At 43.7% G+C, this 20,356-nt stretch overlaps 1 long non-coding RNA gene across 17 annotated transcripts in view; it reads right to left on the bottom strand.

Annotated features, from left to right (window-relative positions):
- Positions 1–20,356, bottom strand: part of LOC102899405 — a 142,533-nt gene that overhangs the window by 80,259 nt on the left and 41,918 nt on the right. For 16 of the 17 annotated variants that reach the window (XR_006595163.1, XR_006595168.1, XR_006595158.1 and 13 more), the window contains one exon: positions 15,141–15,261. The exons of the other annotated variant lie outside the window; for it this stretch is intronic. This is a non-coding gene — a long non-coding RNA (uncharacterized LOC102899405). The remainder of the gene's footprint in view (positions 1–15,140; positions 15,262–20,356) is intronic. 17 annotated transcript variants of the gene reach the window in all.

Below are 20,356 nucleotides of genomic sequence, written 5' to 3'. Positions count from 1 at the left end.
AGTCTTTCGGGTTTTCTACATAGAGTAGCATGTCATCTGCAAATAGTGAAAATTTGACTTCTCCCTTTCTGATTTGGATGCCTTTTATTTGTTTTTGTTTTCTGATTGCTGAGGCTAAGACTTCCGGTACTATGTTAAATAGTAAGAGTGGACATCCCTGTCTTGCTCTTGATGGCAGAGGAAAAGCTCTCAGTTTTTCCCCATTGAGGATGATATTAGTCATGGGTTTTCCATATATGGCCTTTGTTGAGATATGTTCCATCTATCCGTACTTTGTTGAAGGTTTTTATCAAGAATGGATGCTGTATTTTGTCAAATGCTTTCTCTGCATCTATTGAAAAGATCATATGGTTCTTATCCTTTCTTTTATTAATGTGTTGTATCACGTTCATTGATTTGCAAATATTGAACCAGCCCTGCAGCTGAGGAATACATCCCACTTGATCATGGTGAATAATTCTTTTAATGTACTGTTGGATTTGATTTGCTAGTATCTTGAGAATTTTTGCATCCAGGTTCATCAGGGATATTGGCCTGTAATTCTCCTTTTTAGTGGGGTCTTTGTCTGGTTTTGGAATCAAGGTAATGCTGGCCTAGTAGAAGGAGTTTGGAAGTTTTCCTTCCATTTCTATTTTTTGGAACAGTTTGAAAATAATAGGTATTAACTCTTCTTTAAATGTCTGTCTGGTAGAATTCCTCTGGGAAGCCATCTGGCCCTGTCTTTAGTTTGTTGGGAGATTTTTGATTGCTGATTCTATTTCTTTGCTGTTTATGGGTCTGTTCAAATTTTCTATTTCTTCCTGTTTCAGTTTTGGTAGTTTGTATGTTTCCAGGAATTTGTCCATTTCTTCCAGATTGCCCAGTTTGTTAACATATAGTTTTTCATAATATTCTTTTATGATTATTTGTATTTCTGTGGTGTTGGTTGTGATCTCTCCTCTTTCATTCATGGTTTTATTTACTTGGGTCCTTTCTCTTTTCTTTCTAGTAAGTCTGGCTAGGGGTTTATCAATTTTATTAATTCTCTTAAAAAAGCAGCTCTTAGTTTTGTTGATCTGTTCTGCTGGGTTTTTTTGTTTGTTTTGTTTCTATATAATTTATTTCTGCTCTAGTCTTTATTATTTCCCTTCCTTTTATTTGCTGTTCCTTTTTTAACTCCTTTAGGTGTAAGGTTAGGTTGCATATTTGAGACTTTTCTTGCTTCTTGAGGTAGACCTGTACTGCAATATACTTCTCTCTTAAAACTGCCTTTGCTGCATCCCAAAGGTTTTGGACTATCGTGTTTTCATTTTAATTTGCTTCCATGTACTTTTTTACTTCTCTAATTTCCTAGTTAACCCACTCATTCTTTAGTAAGATATTCTTTAACCCTCATGTTATTTGTGGTCTTTCCAAATTTTTTTCTTGTGGTTGACTTCAAGTTTCATAGCATTGTGGTCTGAAAATATGCATGGAATGACCTCAATCTTTTTGTATTTGTTGTGGGCTAATTTGTGACCCAATATGTGATCTATTCCGGAGAATGTTCCATGTGCCCTCAAAACGAATGTGCATTCTGCTGCTTTAGGATGAAATGTTCTGAATATATGATCTGTTAAGTTCATCTGTCCAGTGTGTCATTCAAAGCCGTTGTTTCCTTATTGATTTTTCTGGTTAGATGATCTGCCCATTGTTGTAAGTGAGCTGTTAAAGTCCCCTGTTATTGTATTATTATCAATGAGTTTCTTTATATTTTTTATTAATTTATTTATATATTTGGATGTTCCAAGTTGGGGGCATAAATATTTACAATTGTTAGATCTTCTTTTTTTAAGCTCATTTACTTATTTTAAGACAGAGGGAGACAGAGCAAGCAGGGGAGGGGCAGAGAGAGAGGGAGAGAGAGAGAATCACAAGCATAATCCATGCTGTCAGCACAGAGCCAGACACAGGGCTCTATCTGACAAACCATGAGAACATGACATGAGCCAAAACCAAGAATCAGATGTTTAACCAACTAAGCCACCCAGCTGCCCCTACAATTGTTAGATCTCCTTGATGGACCGACTCCTTAATTATGATATAATGCCCTTCTTCATTTCTTGTTACAGTCAATCTTTGTCTTAAACTCTAGTTTGTATTAAATAAGTATGGCCACTCCAGCTTTCTTTTGATATCCATTAGCACGATAGATGGTTCTTCATCCCCTCACTTTCAATCTGGAGGTGACTTTAGGTCTAAAATTAGTCTCTTGTAGGCAGCATATAGATGGATCTTGTTTTTAAGTTTGTTTGTTTGTTTTTTTATCCAATTTGATACCTTATGTCTTTTGATTGGAGCATTTAGTCCATTTATATTCAGAGTGATTATTGAAGATACGAATTTAGTGCCATTGTGTTACCTGTAGAGTTGTTATTTCCAGTGATATTCTCTGTTCCTTTCTAGTCTTTGTGGTTTGGGGCCTTTTATTTCCTACTCAAACAGTCCGTTTTAATATTTCTTGCAGGCCTGGTTTAGTGGGCACAATCTCCTTTAGTTTCTGCTTGTCTGGGAAACTCTATCTCTCCTTCCATTCTGAATGACAGTCTTGCTAGACAAAGTATTTTTGGATGCGTATTTTTCCCATTCAGCAGGTTGAATATATCCTGCCATTCCCTTCTGGCCTGCCATGTTTCTGTGGACAGATCTGCTGTGAACTTGATCTGTCTTCTCTTGTAGGTTAAGCACTTTTTTTTTTCTCTTGCTACTTTCAGGATTCTTGCCGTGTCTTTGTATTTTGTGAATTTGACTATGATATGTCTAGATGATGGCCAGGTTTGTTGAATTTAATGGGAGCTCTCTATGCTTCTTGGATTTTTACGTCTGTGTCCTTCCCCAGATCAGGGAAGTTTTTAGCTATAATTTGCTCAAATAAACCTTCTGCTCCTTTTTGTCTTTCTTCATCTTCTGGGATACCTATGATACGAATGTTATTACATTTTAAGAATCACTGAGTTCCCTAAGCCTAACTTCATGACCCATTATGTTTCTTTTCCTCTTCTCCTCAGTTTCATTATTTTCCATAATTTTATCTTCTATATCACCAATCATTCCTCTGCTTTGCTCAGCCTCATTGTTATGGCATTCATTCAGGTTTGCATCTCTGCTATAGCATTTTTAATTTTGGCCTGACTAGATTTTAGCTCTTTTATCTCTGCAGAAAGGGATTCTCCAGTGTCTTCTATGATTTTTTGTCAAGACCAGGTAGAATCCTTATAATTGTTGTTTTAAATTGTAGTTCAGTCATCTTACTTATATCTGTATTGATTAAATCCCTGGCCATTACTCCTACTTCCTGTTCTTTCTTTTGGGATGAATTCCTCTGTCTTGTCCTTTTGTCCAGGTAAAAAAAAAAAAAAAAAAAAGCTAGATCCTAGGTATTTTTTGGTCTGCTTGTTAAAAGAAGCTAGATCCAAAAAATAAAAGCATTATATATAATATATGTAATAACTAATCATATAATAATAATTAATATATAATATATAAATATTTAAATTTGGGGGGGGTGCCTGAGTGGCTCAGTCAATTAAGCATCTGACTTCAGCTCAGGTCATGATCTCATGGTTTGTGGTTTCAAGCCCCATGTCGGCCTCTGTGCTGACAGCTCGGAGTCTGGAGCCTGCTTTGGATTCTGTGTCTCCCTCACTCTCTGCCCCTCCCCCACTGGCGGTCTGTCTCTTTCTCTCTCTCTCTCTCTGTCTCTCTCTCTCAAAAATAAACATTAAAATTTTTTTAAAAATACTTAGAAGGTTGGAGGAATGTCTCTACAGACCTGAAAATCAGACCTCTGAGGAGCCGGCACTGCTAGGCTGTGCTGGTATCTCAAGGGACCCCTTGAGGCTGGAACCAGACCTTATATTTCCTGTGCTCTAAGCCAAGCATTTAACATCCCCCTGCCAAGATCTGGAACCATGACAGGTCCTATGCAGAGATACTTCTGGGTCATGGTTCCCAACTTTGGCTGCACACTGAAATCACTTGAGAAATATCAAAAACACTGATGCATAGATCCTATGCATTGAAATTCTGAGTTAACTGGTCTGGGGTACTGCCAAGAATTGAGTTTTAAAAGCTCCCCAGGTGATTCTAATGTGTAGCCAAAGTTGAGGACCACTGACCTAGAATTATCTGTGCATAGGACCTGTTACCACCTCTGACAATAAGGAAAAGATTAGTGTTCACAGCCCTGGTTTTATCACATCGTTGTAATCACGTGGGGAAACTTTTGGAAACTGGTGATGTCCCACTTTCCCCCAGAGGTCCGGATTTAATTCATTTGAGTTAAGCTCCACATTTGGAATTTTTAAATCCCAGGAAATTCTAATGTGCAGTCAGGGTTTAGGTAGAGGAAAGACCCATAATGTTTCTTTCCCCACTTTTGACGACTGGATAAGACATCATAAAGAGGCAAAAATGTGTAACATCATGTCAGCTTCAAGAATGCTAGGTTGGTGGGAGAAGTCTAACAATTAGATGATTTAATAGGGAGCCTCTTCACCATGAGATGTTGGAAATGGCGATAAACTCTCTCTCCTCCCCTGCCCCTCTCACTCTCACACACACACACACACACACACGGTGGAGAAGACAGCATTAGGAGAAAATTATGAATGTAGGATTAAAAGGTAAGTTTTAACCTCCTTTAATATAATTGCAGGTTTGCTTTGGGCCACATTACCCTAGGTCAGTAGTTCCTAGCACAGCATCATTAGCATCACCTGCTATCTTGCCTGAAATGACAATTCTTGGGCCCCACCCCAGACCTACTGAGTCAGAAACTCTGGTGGTAGGGTCCGGCCATCTGTGTTTTAACAAATCTTCTAGATGATTATCATACTCAAATTTGAGAACCATTTTCCATAGCTGTGATATCTGGAAAAGTCACACCAGAAAAAAACAAAATGCTAAAAGGCCTGTGTCCTCCTCTGCCCCAGGAACCCCTTCAGTAGACAACTACAGATAGTAGCCTACCCTCCTTCTGGTAGACCAAGTACATCACCATAGCAACATGGATGCTCCTGGTGGGTCTCAGACATTCACCACAAGAACATCTTTTCTTAGAAGAATTTGTACATAAAATCAAACTCCTGTGCCCTTTGTCACTTTGCCTGTCTGTGACAACTAGTCCCAGCTCTTTGCCTTTTCCTTTGGCACGCTGAGAACTTATTTTTGTCTAATCTCACTTTGTCCTCTCAAATCAGTGCAGAGTCCTCCCAGATTTTGACAACAGATCAGCTGATGGTCCTAGCTTTTGCCTACTGTTGTGAATTTTGTTCCTTTAGCAATGCTTTCAGCAATGCCTCTGTCACATTTGGATTTTGGAGGGCTACATCAAATGCTTGACACTAATTGAACTCATAATAAACAAAAGCCCCTGATTTACTTTCCATGAGTAATTCTAAGCCACATCCTCTCCATGCATTTCAGCTGTTGGTATTTTGGATCCAGGTATATAATCTCATAACATCTCATGAGATTTTAGTATGTCATTGTTTCTTGATGCAATTTTGCCCAGATAGCAGACTCTGTTCATGTTGTGGTGACCAACTGTCCTGGTTTGCTTGGGACTGAGGAGTTTCCCAGGAACAGAACTTTCAGGAATAAACCCAGGAAAACTCCCTGGGAGCAGCTTTCAACCAGTAAAAGTAGGATCTGGTGGATAAACCAGCAAACTTGCCTCTTGGGGGGTATGATAGGCAGCCTCCAAGATGGTCCCCAATTACACCACCACTTAATATTCAGGCCCTTGTGAGATCTCCACCCTTTAAAGGTGGGCTAGACCTAGTGACCTGATTCCAATACAGTAAAAGTGATGGGATGTCACTTCTGAGATTAAGTTACAAAAAACTGAGACCTCTAACTTGCTGGCTTCCTCTCTGATTTTCTCCCTTGCTGTCTCTAAGACAATTGCCATGTTGAAGGATACCCTACAAATGGGTCCACATGGCAAGGAACTTATGTCTCTAGACAATTGTTAGGAATTGAAATGTGTCTCCCCAAAAGATATATTGAAGTCTTAATCCCAGTACCTCATAATGTGATCTTATTTAGAAATAAGGTCATTGTAGATGTGATTAGTTAGATGAGGTCATACTGGAGTAGGGTGGGTTCTTAATCCAATAGGACTGGTGTCCTTATAAGAAGAGAAGGAACACAAAAACACAGACACACAAGTGGAGAAAGTCATGTGAAGGCAGAGGCAGATTTCAGCTTCAAGCCAAGAAATACCAAGGATTGCCAGCCATCACCAGAAGCATTACAAGGCTACCATGAATATTTTTAACCTTCCTTGTGCCCTTTGCACAAGCTATCCCTCTCATTATGTGTCCTCTCCATCATCATCCTCATCATCATCATCATCATCCTCATCATCATTCTTGTTAATTCTTCTGTTTGCCATGGGTGACCAACCATCCAGGTTTGCCCAGGCATGAGGGGTTTCCTGAGACACAAAACTTTCAGTGTTAAAACCAGGATGACCCTGGGGTGCCTGGGTGGCTCAGTCAGTTGAGTGTCTGACTTCGGCTCAGGTCATGATCTCACCATTCATGAGTTTGAGCCCTGCATCAGGCTCTGTGCTGACAGCTTGGAGCCTGGAGCCTGCTTCAGATTCTGTGTCTCCTTCTCTCTCTGCCCCTCCCCTACTTGCACTCTGTCTCTCTCTCTCTCAAAACTAAACATAAAAAAAAAAAACCAGGATGATCCCACGCAAACTGGGATGCATTGGTCACCCCAGCTGAGCTGCCATTTTTTCCACAACAGCTACTTAGAATCCAAAGACAACAGCCAAACATCTGCCTGAGGAAGGCTCTTGCCTGTTCCATTCCTGCAGTTTCTCTGTACTTTCTACCTCAATTAGCTAGTCACTGAAAGCTACTGTTAATTAACAATATATTGTAGACCAGAACTAATTGCAATCAATATTTTATTAATTTTCAAACAAAAGGTTGCCTTCAATTAACCAAGTGTGAAAAAGTTGATTATGGTGATTTGCACATATGCCCATAGTCACCATCACCAATTAGCATGCTGATGCCTCAAAAGCACTCATTAGTGAATGCAATGATGACATATCAACAAAAATAAACAGCTATGGTGCTGTGCATTGTTTTTTTCTAAATTCCACCAAGGACAGGGAGGGAAACATAGTACTATTTATGCAGGATTGTAAAAGCAGTCATTACATATAGTGACATGAATCACAAACCACATTTTCAAAGTGTTTGCCAACTATGCGATCTCCTATAGGAGAAATCCCTTACCTGGAGATGCTACCATGTTTTGCATGCAGTTGGCACACCATAAATGTTTGTTAACTAAAGTTGTTGAACATTAGAGCTACAAAGTTTCTCAGAACTAATTCTCCATGATCGTGAGGCTCAGAAAAATGAAGTGACTTTGCCAGGGTAGCACAGCTATGAAGCAGAACTAGGACCAGGGCCTTATTCTACAAAAGGGGTTGTCGACCTCAGCACTGCTGACATTTTGGGTTGGATAATTCTTTGGGGGGGGCTGTTGCATCCTTGGCCTCACCCACTAGATGTCAATAGCAGCCCTTCACCCAGTCACGACAACCAGATTATCTCCAGACATTGCCCAATGTCCCCTGGTTGAGGTGAGGGTAGAGACAGAAGGGGAGCAGAGTTGCCCTCAGTTGAGGACCACTGTAAATGTGGACCCATGGTTCTCAAAGTGTGATCCCTAACGAGCAGCAGCAGCAGCAGCAGCAGCAGCAGCATCGCTGGGAGCTTGTTAAAAATGCAAATGTTGGAAGGCCCCACTCTAGACCATTGAATCAGAAACTCTGGGAGTGGGTCCCAGGAATAAGGCCTCCAGGTGGATCTGATGCTCCTTCAAGTTTGACACAGCGGTGTCAGTTATATCTTACCTACATAAAGTGAAAGTTTTGTCCCTATTTCATAGACAAGGAAACTGAGGCCGAAGAGTCCTCATGCCTTCCCCAAGTTCTGATTTAGTCCTGACTTAGTAACAGGATGAACTTCACTCAGTATGATACCAGGGACTGCTGTTTCTGTTCTAACACATCTCCTTGAAGACAGGCAGCAGGGGATGAGGGAAGGCTGGCTTGGGGCACGGTCTGTCTCTTTCAGACCACGAATACCACAAAGGCCAGGCCACCAGCCCCAGGCCCCTTTGTAGTCGCTGTGGCCTTTGGAGTCTGAGGTAATGAAGACAAGCGTCAGTGCCTGGAGAAGCTTATTAAACCTGATGATAAACTAAATATACTGAGGTCAAACTGAGCACCTTTGGAGCAAAGGCACTGGTATCTCCAGACCCTCTCCCACATGAGCATTCTGAACAAACCTTTATCGAAAAAATATTTCACCAACCCAGCTCACCAACTGTCTTTGGTGGGAGCCTTTGCCAGCACTCCCATGGCTACTACAAAAGCAGACATTTCATATACTATGACCTCACTCCCCTGGCCACAGCTGGGTACTTGACCTAAGGTGAACCCTTCCCTGGGATTTTGGACTTGGAACTAACAGAATTGAACTTATCCCTCCCTGGTGGTTGAAACTGTGAGCTCTCAGGCTCCATGTTGTTCTACCACTACAACTATTACCAGCACGTGAGTGTCTTTCACTTACAACCAAAGAGACCTGACTCAAATAAGCAAGACTTAAATACAAAAGAGTAAGTCCCTTTCATGACTAACCCAAGGAGAGGGTAATATTTTTCATGACATTCAGGAGACAAGGGGGAAATGTACTACTGTAGCCCTTACTTGTGACTCAAGGTTTTTTTTCTGGAAAGTTCCCTCCCATCTTCTCCATGTCCTGTGGCCTCTGAAGATGGTTCCAATTTTCCCTGAAAAACCAGAGCCATGCCAGACCCCTTGGCCCTGAAAGTCATCCTTGAATCTCCCCATCATGCCCAGCAATGATAGCTCAGACTGATAGCAAACTTTCGCATGGGAAGGAGGAAAGGAAAATATGAGTCAAAGGGACTACAAGTTACAAATGGATGGAGGCTGGTTCAATAGATGAGTAGATGCAGGAGTGATGGGGGAAATCAGAGGCAAAATATTTACTGGAATAGCTATGAATCCAGACCTACCAGTTTCAATGAGGAGCCCAAATTCACTACCCTCCCCACCCCCCCCCCCCGCCACACACACACCCAATATGCATCTTTGTATACCAATGGCAAAAAGTATCTGTGGCAAAGACATGGCATCAATGCTTTGGATTAGATGGGGGGATGAAGGGAGGGATGATAGATGGTGGAGGAATGAGGGATGCTGAATGGATGATGGATGGATGGATGGACGGACGGACAGACAAATGCTGAATGAGAGCATGGTAGAACTCTAGAGGCAGAATGAGGAACACCCGGCTGAGGTGAGGCCAGTAGGCTGGTAGATCTCCTAGGTTGAATGGAACAAGTAGCTATGAATGGTATAGATAGAATACTGACCAGGGAGACAAAGGCTCCCTGACCTGCCATGTGACTCTGAGCCACTCTCTACACCTCACCAAGCCTCATTTCTCTGTGTACACAAATGTAGGGCTGTCCTAGCTCTCCCTCTCTCTGGTCCCTTCTATCTCCCAGATCCAAGGAATCTTCATGAGATTGTGGTGTCCCCAAACTGTTAAAGCAGAGCCATGTTCCAGGCCCTCTGCAAAGCAGGTCTCACTGCCCATCTGCCAGTCCTGTTTACAGAGCGACACCGGGATGGGTGGGCAGTTGGGAGGTCTCCAACTTCTCTGAGAACATCTCTACAGATGCTTCTGAAAAGGGTGAGACGTGGGCCTTGCGATAAGTGAGAAGTCTGGAGTGCTGCCACTCGGTCCTGCCTGTCCCCACGCTCCCCAGACAGGCACCATCCATCCCCTGAATGCAAAGCACTGATAACTCCCCATGGGGGTTCTGGGTCCTTCCAGGAGATGAGGGCACCCTGCGCTTGCCCAGGTGTCGATGGATACATTCCTGGAAGCATTGGAACACTGGTGGTGATGGAAATGGTAATAATTCTACAGCCTCTGGGGTAGCACCCCTTTGTCCCGATTCAGTGCACTTCCTGCTTCTTACCGCCCGGGGCACTGTCAAGTCTCTTTTACAAAGAGGTTCCTCAGTCCGTAAGTAATCGGCTGACACAAACGTAAACTGGTGAAGTGCTCTCAATTCTACATTCTCTTGTAAGCCCAGCCAGGGCATCTTGATGCATATCATTAACAAATAATTTCCTTTTATCATCAGTCACTGTCTCCTAGGTGCTGTGCCAGGATAGACTATGCAGGAGGTAGTCTCTCCCCAGTATAAGCCTGAGGGGTAAACTGAGGCTTAGAGAGGCTGCTAACCTGTCCAGGCTATATCATGAGCCAGTGGCAGGCCTGAGATGAGAATTTTGGTCCATAGGCAGAGCCTGTGTCCTAACCACTGGGAAGCACTGCTTCCCAGATCTTAGCACCAAAGACTCTCTGGCTGCAGCCTCACTACAGCCTTTGCAGCTCCTGGTCCTGCCACACCTCTGCTCACACCATTTTGCCTCCCCTCAATGCCCCAGCCTCCACTCATGGGTCCCCTCCTCCATGAAGACTTTCTAACCCTTCCGAGCCACCAAGGTAAAATGAGCCCATCTCTCCTTCATTCCCCCGGTGACTCTGCAGGTATATCTGTCACAGGAAACATTTCCACCATATGTGGAAAATGTCGATCTCAGCCTTCTGGCTTCTAGGCTTCTGGGAAATGCAGTCCTTGCCTTAGCCATCTCTGTTTGCCCAGGGTCTAGCTCAGCACTAGGCACATGGAAGCTCTCAGTAAATATTGAATGAAGAACCAAATGGACCAAAAGCTCATCAGAAACCCAATTTCAAGCTACTCAGGAGAACAAGTTCACAGGGCAGGGATGCCTGGCACACGCATGTGCTGGCTCATAAAAACTTGCTTCATGGTGAAAGAGAATGAATGAATGAACGATGAGCACAGCTGAGCATTTACACACTTCTAGTGAATGTCTTCCCAGGCATCCAGATATATCATAGGATTTAGAAAAAGAAACATCAGGGGGCTCCTGGGTGGCTCAGTCGGTCAAGTGTCCCACCTCGGCTCAGGTCATGATCTTTCAGTGTGTGAGTTCGAGCCCCGCATCGGGCTCTGTGCTGACGGCTCAGAGCCTGGAGCCTGCTTTGGATTCTGTGTCTCCCTCTCTCTCTCTGTCCCTCCTCTATGCGTACTCTCTCTCTCTCTCTCTAAGCTTTTTAAAAAATTAAAAAAACAAATGGAAACATTCAGGTACTTTTTAGTAAACTGACCATTAACTCTAAGGTCCCTATTACAGGCTGAATGTCTGTGCCCCGCCAGCCCTAAATTCCTATGTTGAAATTCTAATTCCAATGTGATGGCATTTGGAGCTGGGGCCTTTGGGAGGTGGCTTGCTCATGAGAGTGGAGCTTCCATAAATGGAATGAGTGTCCTTATAAGAAGAGGGCAGATTGCTAGCTGGCTCTTCCTCTACCACACAGGGGTACAAAGAACAGTCAGCAGTCTGCAACCCAGAAGAGGCCCTCGCCAGAGCCTAGCCCTGCCGGCATCCTGAGCCCCGTCTTCTCAGCCTCCAGAACTGTGAGAAATCAATGTCTGTTGTTTATGAGCCACTCAGCCTATGGAACTTCATTATAGCAGCCCACATTGACTGAACAGTCTCAGAGTAACTTTTTAAACCCTAAACCATCCCTCTGAGACAAGAGACCTTCAAAACGCAATAAGAAAATAAGCCTCAATTCAAAACCTTGACAATAGAAGGATATCAGTCACTCCACATTGCAAACAGGCTTGGCCTAATTCTGGAGGGCTAATGAAATCCTCAAAATAAAATCATGCTCTATAAAGTCTTTTTAGAGTTGAGTTCCCCCAGAAGGGGACCCTGAGACAAGGGTTCGGGTGCAAGTGTTTTATTTGGGAGATGACCCCAGGAGGCACCAGCAGGGGAGAGGGGAGGAAAGACAGAGAAGGGACGGAACTAATAGCATGTTATCCACCCAGTTACCACCGTGGGTGACTACAACTTGATCCTACAGGGACTCTGGGAGACGGTACTGACTCACCTCTGAATTGACCCACTGAAGGACAAAGGGATCTGGGTAGTTATTCTCCAATTCCAGGGGCATTAACTCCCCAGTAATTCCAGCCTGCCCAGGCACCAGGGCTGAGGGATAGTCCTTGAGCAGAGAGTGGCCAGGCCTCAAGTAGGATACCCTCAGCATATTTGGGAATGCTGAGGGCCAAATAGGGGTAGGAGTCATCACCAGTGTCTGCTACAAAGCCCAAGGGAAGAACTGAGTGTAACAACAGCGTTGGTCTCCAACTAACAAACTAGTAGCTATCAGAACCTGATGTAAACTAAGCCAGAAAGTGGGGCCCTGAGACAAAAGAAAGCTGCGGGAAGAGAAGAAGCTAGAACCTTCCATCTGCCTCCTCTCCTCCTCTCTTTTCTTTGGAGCATATATGTCTGCCTTTCGTCTGCTCTCCCTCTCCAACCTGGAATCTATTTTCTTCTTAGTCTGAGTCTTTCTTCCTCTTCCCCCTCAATATCTTCCACCCACCCCTCCTATCCCTACTTTTCCCATCTCTTAAGAGCCCATAACACGAAAGCAAAGTATCTTGCTTAATATTTGTTTACTTGGGAACAGTGAGTTTTATGTACACTGTTCTTAATTAAAATCTCAGCAAGTTTCTATTTGTGGATGGAGAGGCATTCTGCCCAAGAAGGGGGGGCTTTAAAATCTTGGCATCTTCTTACTGATGCACCCCCAGCACTTGGAATGAACACTTGGGATTTAGTCTTTCATTTGGGGCCCATGAAGCTATTCATGTTCTCAGCAACACCAATTATTGGCAATTGCACTGTGTGAAGGAAGTGAATTTCCTCCCAGACATGCTGTAGTGGTGTTTCTCACTGCTTCATCTGTGTGGGTGGCCCGTTAGATAAATGCTCATCCAAAGTGTCATGCAGGGTATCTACGGCGAAGCACTTGGTCTCCACCCAAACCATAGTCTGGAGTAACTGCTCTGCCCTGTGCTTTTTGGGAGTCCCTTCTAAATGACTGCATCAAGAAAGAAAAGTGTCCCATTGTCTTCCAGACCCTCCTCTTCCCTTCCAATTCATTCTGTACATGCATTTCCTCAAGATCACTCAAGTGTCACCTCCTCCAAGAAGGCTCCTCTGGCTTCCTCAAGCTGGCAGGCATCCAGACCTCTGTGTTCCCTGAATTTGGGACCACTTGCTTGTGTGGCATGCCTCAGATGGTGCTGTCTGCTCAGCAGGCTGTGGACCCATAGAGGACAGAGTCCCCATACTGGTCAACTAGTTTCACTGGGGGTTCAGCAGGGAGTACAAGTTTGGTAAATGTTAAATGGATGGATGGATGCCAGGACTTATTAGAGCTTGAGACCAACTTGTAGGAACTGAACTCTTGGGCTGACAGCCAGTGAGAAATATAAGGAACCCAGAGATCAGGAAGCCCAGTGTTTTCCACTCTGAGGGGAGGGATGGGTAAGAGGGGCCAGAGGACTAAACTTCTCCCATATGGAACCAGGATGCTCCACTCCTGTTGATTTTACATATTGGGGTTCTGGAAATAGAGTTTCATGTCTCTAAAAAGTCAGAAAACCATTGCGGTGACTGGGTGGCTCAGTCGGTTGGGCATCTGACTTCGGCTCGGGTCATGATCTCGTGATCCATGAGTTTGAGCCCCGTGTCAGGCTCTGTGCTGACAGCTCAGAGCCTGGAGCCTGCTTCAGATTCTGTGTCTCCCTCTCTTTGACCCTCCCCTGTTCATGCTCTGTCTTTCTCTGTCTCAAAAATAAGTAAACATTTTTTTTTTAAGTCAGAAAACCATTATTCTACAGTTCCAGCTGCTGCATTTTTTAGAAGGGACATGACTTATTCCCCAGGGAGGCTGGTCTGGGACCTAAATTTACTGACTCCTGGTCCAGTGCTCACTCAGCTCAATACCACAGCCAAGTCCACCCACAGACATGGGTCTGCTTCCAAATGGGGGTCTTGCACCTGGAGGCCCAGACACAAGGGACATCTCCCCATCCCTGAGAGAGGGGTCTGGAATGAAGGCATGGGGGACAGGCAGCAGTGGGGGTGCAGGGCAGCAGGGCTGATACACCTGACCCATAGTGGGTGCAGGAATTCAACCTCCAGGTGTGGGAGGCCAGAGGGGATGGGATAGGGACTCCGGATCAAGGTGGAGCTCAGGAGCCTAGACCAGGTGGGGTGACCCAACACCAAGACAAGGTCCCTCCCCCAGCCTAGGCTGGCGGATCAGGGGTGGCCACAGCTCTGAAGGATAGAGGTCAGGAGCAGCCTGGAACACGCAGTGGAAAGGGAAAGTCCCCGCTGGACCCAGGTTCCACCCTCCCCAAACCCTGCCTTGTAGGAAAGAGCAGAAACCCCAGCAGCCTCTGGGAGTCTGGGGAGGTGGCAGGGGCGGGGGAGTCCCAGTAGCTCTGAAGCCCTCTAGCAACAGCCAAGGAGCAGAGAGCCAGCGGCGCCACCTCCTGGAGCCTTTGGGGAGTGCAGTTCACGCCCAGCCAGCCTCAGGCCCCCGGCAATAGGAGTTGCAGGGGTGAGGAGATGCCATGCCCATAAGAGCAGATCAGCCATTTATTGTTCCTTTTTCTACGTGTTATCATGGAAAACTTTAAACATACCCAAAAGTAGCGAGAACTGTAGTCACAAACTCCCAGATACCCATCACTCTGCTTCGCCAGTTAGTGCATGGCTGATCTGGCTTCCTCTTTACCCTTCCCTCCTGCTTACCCCTTCCAAATTGTTTCCCACCAAATTCCAGGCAACATATAATTTCACCCCTAAATGTGTTCTTATGTCTCTCTAAAATAAGTACTTTTACAAGGTAACCACAATACCATTGTCTCACCAAAAAAATCATAGAAGTCCTCGATATCCTCAAATATCCAAACAATATCTTGACAACTGGGTAAGTATCTCATGAATTCATAAATGCTTTTCTACATTTTATTCACCAGAATCCTAATAAAGTCTACATGTTGCAACTACATGTTGCAATGTCTTTTGAGTCTTTTTTTTTTCAAACAATAGCAATTTATTATTTATTTTTGCTTACCAATCTTTGGGTTTTGACTGGGCGGTTCTTCTGCCCCACATGGTGGTGGTTCCAACACCTCCCTGCATTCAGCTGAGGTGCCTGGGTTCTCTTTCTTTGGGCCTCTCCATATGGCTTCTCTCTTCAGCAGCGAAAAGAGTGGGAGGTTTTTTTTAATCTATAGGTTTCTCCTCCATTTGGGGTTTTTTTTGTGTGTTTGGGGGGAAGAATGGTTGTGGGGGGATGGTTTTTGGTTTGTTTCACTTGAAATTCATTTGTTGAAAGAACCTGGTCACATTTCCCACACTTGGGATTTTGTTGGTTTCACCCCTATGGTAACATTTAACATGTTCCTCAGACTTCTAAGTTGTACATTCTGTCAGTGGGAGTTGAATCCAAAGGTTTATTCAGATTCTGTCTGTCTTCATCTCTTGTTATGTCTGCTATCAGGAGGCAGGTGATGCCAACTGACCTCTCTACTGATGTCAGCAACCACCCATGGTCATTACCTAGATCCGTTATTTCCTTGGGTACTGCAGAACTCTGATATTCTAATTCCATCATTCACTGTTTACTTTTATTATTTTGTTTAATGTGTATCTATTTTTGAGAGAGAGAGGCAGAGCATGAGTGGGGAAGAGGCAGAGAGAGAGAGGGAGACACAGAATCTGAAACAGGCTCCAGGCTCTTGAGCTGTCAGCACAAAGCCCGAAGTGGGGCTCGAACTCAGGAATGGTGAGATCATGACCTAGGCCGAAGTCAGACACTTAACCGACTGAGCCACCCAGGCGCCCCCTCACTGTTTACTTTTAAATCCAAAAGGCATTATTGATTCAGAATTACTTCCAACAACAGAACAGGCCCCTTGAGAGAAAATCTACTTCTGGACCCTGGGACAAGTCTTTGCCCTTTTCTAGAACTGTGCTGTCCAATGAGGCAGCCACTACCCACATGTGGCTACTGGACACTTGAAAGGTGACCGAGCCAAATTTGAGATATGCCATATGTGTAGAATATATTTCCAGTTTCAAAGACTTGGTATGAAAAACTAATCTTAAATATCTCATTCATAATTTTTATATGATTTGCATGTTGAAATAATATTTTGAATCGATTGAGTAGAATGAAACACATTATTAAAAACTTAATTTTACCTGTTCCCTTTTACTTTTTCAATGAGGCAACTAGAAAATTTTAAATTGTATATGCAGCTCACATTTATGGCTCACATTCTATTTCTGTTGACAGCATTGGTCTAGGATCTAGTTGTCTCAGTGAATTTGTTAACTCTTCCTTGAGCTCTTCCTGTGTGTCCGGCACTGTTCAGAAAATGCAGTAGCTAACAAAACAGACAAAGCCCCTGCTCTCATGGGGCTTGGATTCCAGAAAAGACATACAATTAGCAAATCTCAAGTACATTGGTGGTGAAAAAGGGTTGGGGACAGGGAGAGGTTAAGGAGGAGCCCTTGGATAAGGAGACCTTTGATCAGGAAACTTTTGAAAGAGGCAAAGAGTGACTTCTGTGCACATATGGGTGAAGAAGTCCAGACAGACCTTGGGGGTGAGATGACAGATTGCACAAAACCAATGTGAGAACTTTGGTAGAGCTTTAGCTTCTTTTTTTTTTTTTATTTTTTAAAGTTGATTTATTTTAAGAGAGAGAGCGAGCGGGGGGGGGCGGGGCAGAGAGAGAGAAGGAGAGAATCCCAAGCAGGCTCCAAGCTGCCAGCACAGAGCCCAATGCAGGGCTCCAACCCATGAACCACAAGACCACGACCTGAGCCAAAACCAAGAGTCAGACACCCAACTGAATGAACCACCCAGGTGCCCCCTATCTTTCTTTTTTTTAAGATGAGATACAATTTGCACATGGTAAAATTCACTTTTTTGAAGTACACATTTCAGTGAATTTTGACAAATACATGGAATCATGAAACCATGACCAAAATCAAGATATAGAATATTTCCATCACCCAAAAACAATCCTCTTGCCACTTTCAAGTTAACCTCTCCTCTACCCTCCAGCTCTAACAACTACTTATCTGTTTTCTGTCCCTATAGTTTTGTCTTTTCCAGAATGCCATGTAAATGGAAACATGTGAGTCTGCCTTCTTCCACTTAATACAAGGCTTTTAAAAGTTGCCTAATTATTGCATTTATCAGTAGTTTGCTCCTTTTTTATTGTTGAGTAGTATTCCACTGTATGGATGTGCCAGTTTCTTCACCAGCTGATGGACAAAAGAAAACTAAAAGGTAATAAAGGAGAAAACAGGAAACAAAAAGAAAGCACAATTAAATGGGAAATATGAAATAAAACAGCAAAAAATGAGGCCTAATATAACAGTGTTTATAATAAAGATAAATGGGTTGAAGTCATCAACCAAAAGATAGAGAATCTGGGGCACCAGATGGCTCAGTTGGTTCAGATCTGACTTGAGCTCAGGTCATGATCCCACAGGTTCGTGGGTTTGAGTCCCACATCAGGCTCTCTGCTGTTAGCACAGAGACCACTTCAGATCCTCTGTCCCCCTCTCCCTCTACCCCTCCTCTCTCTCTCTCTCTCTCTCTCTCTCTCTCTCTCTCTCTCTCTCTCTCTCTCAAAAACAAACATTAAAAAAAAAGAGAGAGAATCTAAGATTGAATAAGCAAAACAAGATCCAAGATGTGCTGTTTACAAGCAAATGCTTAAAACAAAAGGATATGGAGATTAAAGAGAAAAGAATTAAAAATTATATATCAGGCAAATATGAGCCAAAAGAAAGCTACAGTCACCTTAATAGTAGCAGTCCTAAGATGTGACAAACAGAGTCCAATGCAAACCATAATATCATAAGAAAGAATAACAGATTTTCAAATAACCACCCACGAGCATATATTTCCATTAAAAAATGTAGCTTCAAAATACGTAAAATGCCAGCTTATAGAATTAGAGACAAAATTATTTATTTTTTTTTCTTTAATCTCTCCTGGAAATGAATCAGGCAGACAAACGAATATTTCAATCAGCAAGCTGATCCATGTATACATTATGCTTAACCTTAGAATCGGCCAACATTCTTGTCAAGCACACACAAGACATTTATAAAAACTGTTAAAATAAACCAAAATAAATTTCAAAAGATCAAAAGATCAGTTAGGCTCTTTTGCTGACCATATGCAATAAAATCAGCAAAGATAACTGACAAATTCTCTTATATCTGGAAATTAACATACTACATAACTTATGGATTAATAACTATTTGTAGAATTATAAGAACTTATAGAATTATAAAACTAAGTACTACATGTCAAAATTTGGGAGAATAGACTAAAGCAATGCCTAGAGCAAAATGCCTAAGTTGAAAAATATCAGAAACAAAACAAATCAACATGGGGGAAAAAAAAGAGAGAGGCAGACCAAGAAACAGACTCTTAACTATAGGGAAGAAACTGATGGTTACCAGGGAGTGGTCGGTGGCGAGCTGGGTGAACTAGGTGATGGGGATTAAGGAGTGCGCTCATCATGATGAGCGCTGGGTGATGTATGGAAGTGTCCAATCACTAAATTGTACACCTGAAACTAATAACACTGTATGTTAACTAACTAGAATATTTAAATAAAAACTTAAAGAAGAAAAAAAAAAGAATTTATCATAAAACCAGAAAGATTTAATGCAAACAAGCTAAATGTTCAGTAAGGAAATTGGAAAAGAGCAAGAGAGGTGATAAAAGCTTGGACTATAGTAGCAGAGGCGGAGGAAGATCTGGGATACTTTCAAAGACTCAGCAAAGAAGATGCATGTATGAATGTGGAACTCAGTGGGATAGTCATAACTAGACAGGTAGACCTGGAAGCGTCAGCATTTAGGTGATATTTAAAGCCACGGTCAGAGAGCAAGCGTAAGTAGAGAAAAGCATAGGACCTAGGTGAGGTGGGGGTCCCAGGATATGCTAGGCCCAGGATATCCCAGGATAGGATAGGCAGAAATGCTGCCTCAGACCAGCAAAGGTCACCAGAGCCTAGCATGTAAACCAGAATTCCCAACAAGGAACATAATTGTCAGGCAGACCAGACGTCATCACCACCACCATCATCATCATCATCCCCATCACCACTATCATCCATCCATTCATTTATTCAGTATCTCACGAAGACGGTATTAGTACCGTTATTACATGGAAGGGGACATGGAGATTGAGCAAGCTTCAGTAACTGCTCCCAACGGTGGTCAGATTCTACTCCAGACTTTGACACTGCATTGCCAGTACAAGGATGCTCATTGCCACGTTGTTTACAACAGCAAAAAACTGGACACAACCCAAATTGCTACCATTGAGGGAATGTTCAAACAACTATAGGTGTGAGTGATAGACCGATACATTTAAGATCTACTCTAAATTCTGTGATATTTAGAGTAAGATCTACTTTAAAATCAGCAACAGGAGAGTTGCCCATGGCGTCCACCGGGAGGGCTCAAGCCTTCCTCCACCGCTGATAGGCGTGTGGCGTGTGGCAAGTCACGTCACTCGTCTGAGGCTCAGCTTCCTCATCCATTCAGTGAGAGCCTCATCCTTTCTTAGTGAGGTCATCGGTCTATGGTGACAGCCAAATAGAAACAGACATGAGAGACTTTCATATCAGTAGAGGCCTTTGTAAATTTGGGGGGTGATGGTTGCTGCTTCCAGAACAGTGAACAGGCCTGGCTTTATGCAGGTGACTCCTAGAACGTGGGGGAGGCCCTGTCCTGCTGGCAGTGTGACAAGGTCAGAGTTCAGGACCTCCATGCCTCTCTAGCTTTGCACACACACACAAAGAGAATCAGCCTTAGAGTCTATCAACCAGGGCCTCCTTGCCTTGTACTCCTACTTTAGAGGGACATTCTCTGGCCTTCCAATGGCCAATGCCCCCTCAGAGGGCAACAAATCCGAACGATCAAGAGAATGTGCCTCCTGTAAGCCGCCACTCCCTCCTAGGTCATGCCGCAGTTCCCCAGGACCCCGAATTCCCTGCCTAAATGCCTGCCTCCAGGACCTTCTCCAATCCTTCTCTGGGTCCTTCTCTCCAGGGGTGCACTGACCCCAGTGTGTGCACCCCTAGTCCCAAAGGGCCAAAAGGAGGTTATTTGCAGGGGGATGAGGAGGTGGGGAGGACTCAGACATGATCACCTGCACGGAGGGAAACCCCTCACAGTGCAAGACAAAACCGTGTGATAGAAAAGAGGAGGCTCCAGACCGGAGCCTCCATTTGCACTTGGCCC

This window comes from Felis catus, chromosome A3, assembly GCF_018350175.1.
Source record: "Felis catus isolate Fca126 chromosome A3, F.catus_Fca126_mat1.0, whole genome shotgun sequence".
NCBI lineage: Eukaryota > Metazoa > Chordata > Mammalia > Carnivora > Felidae > Felis > Felis catus.
The sequence above is the reverse complement of the archived record's forward strand: the minus strand, read 5'-3'. Positions and strand labels throughout refer to the sequence as shown.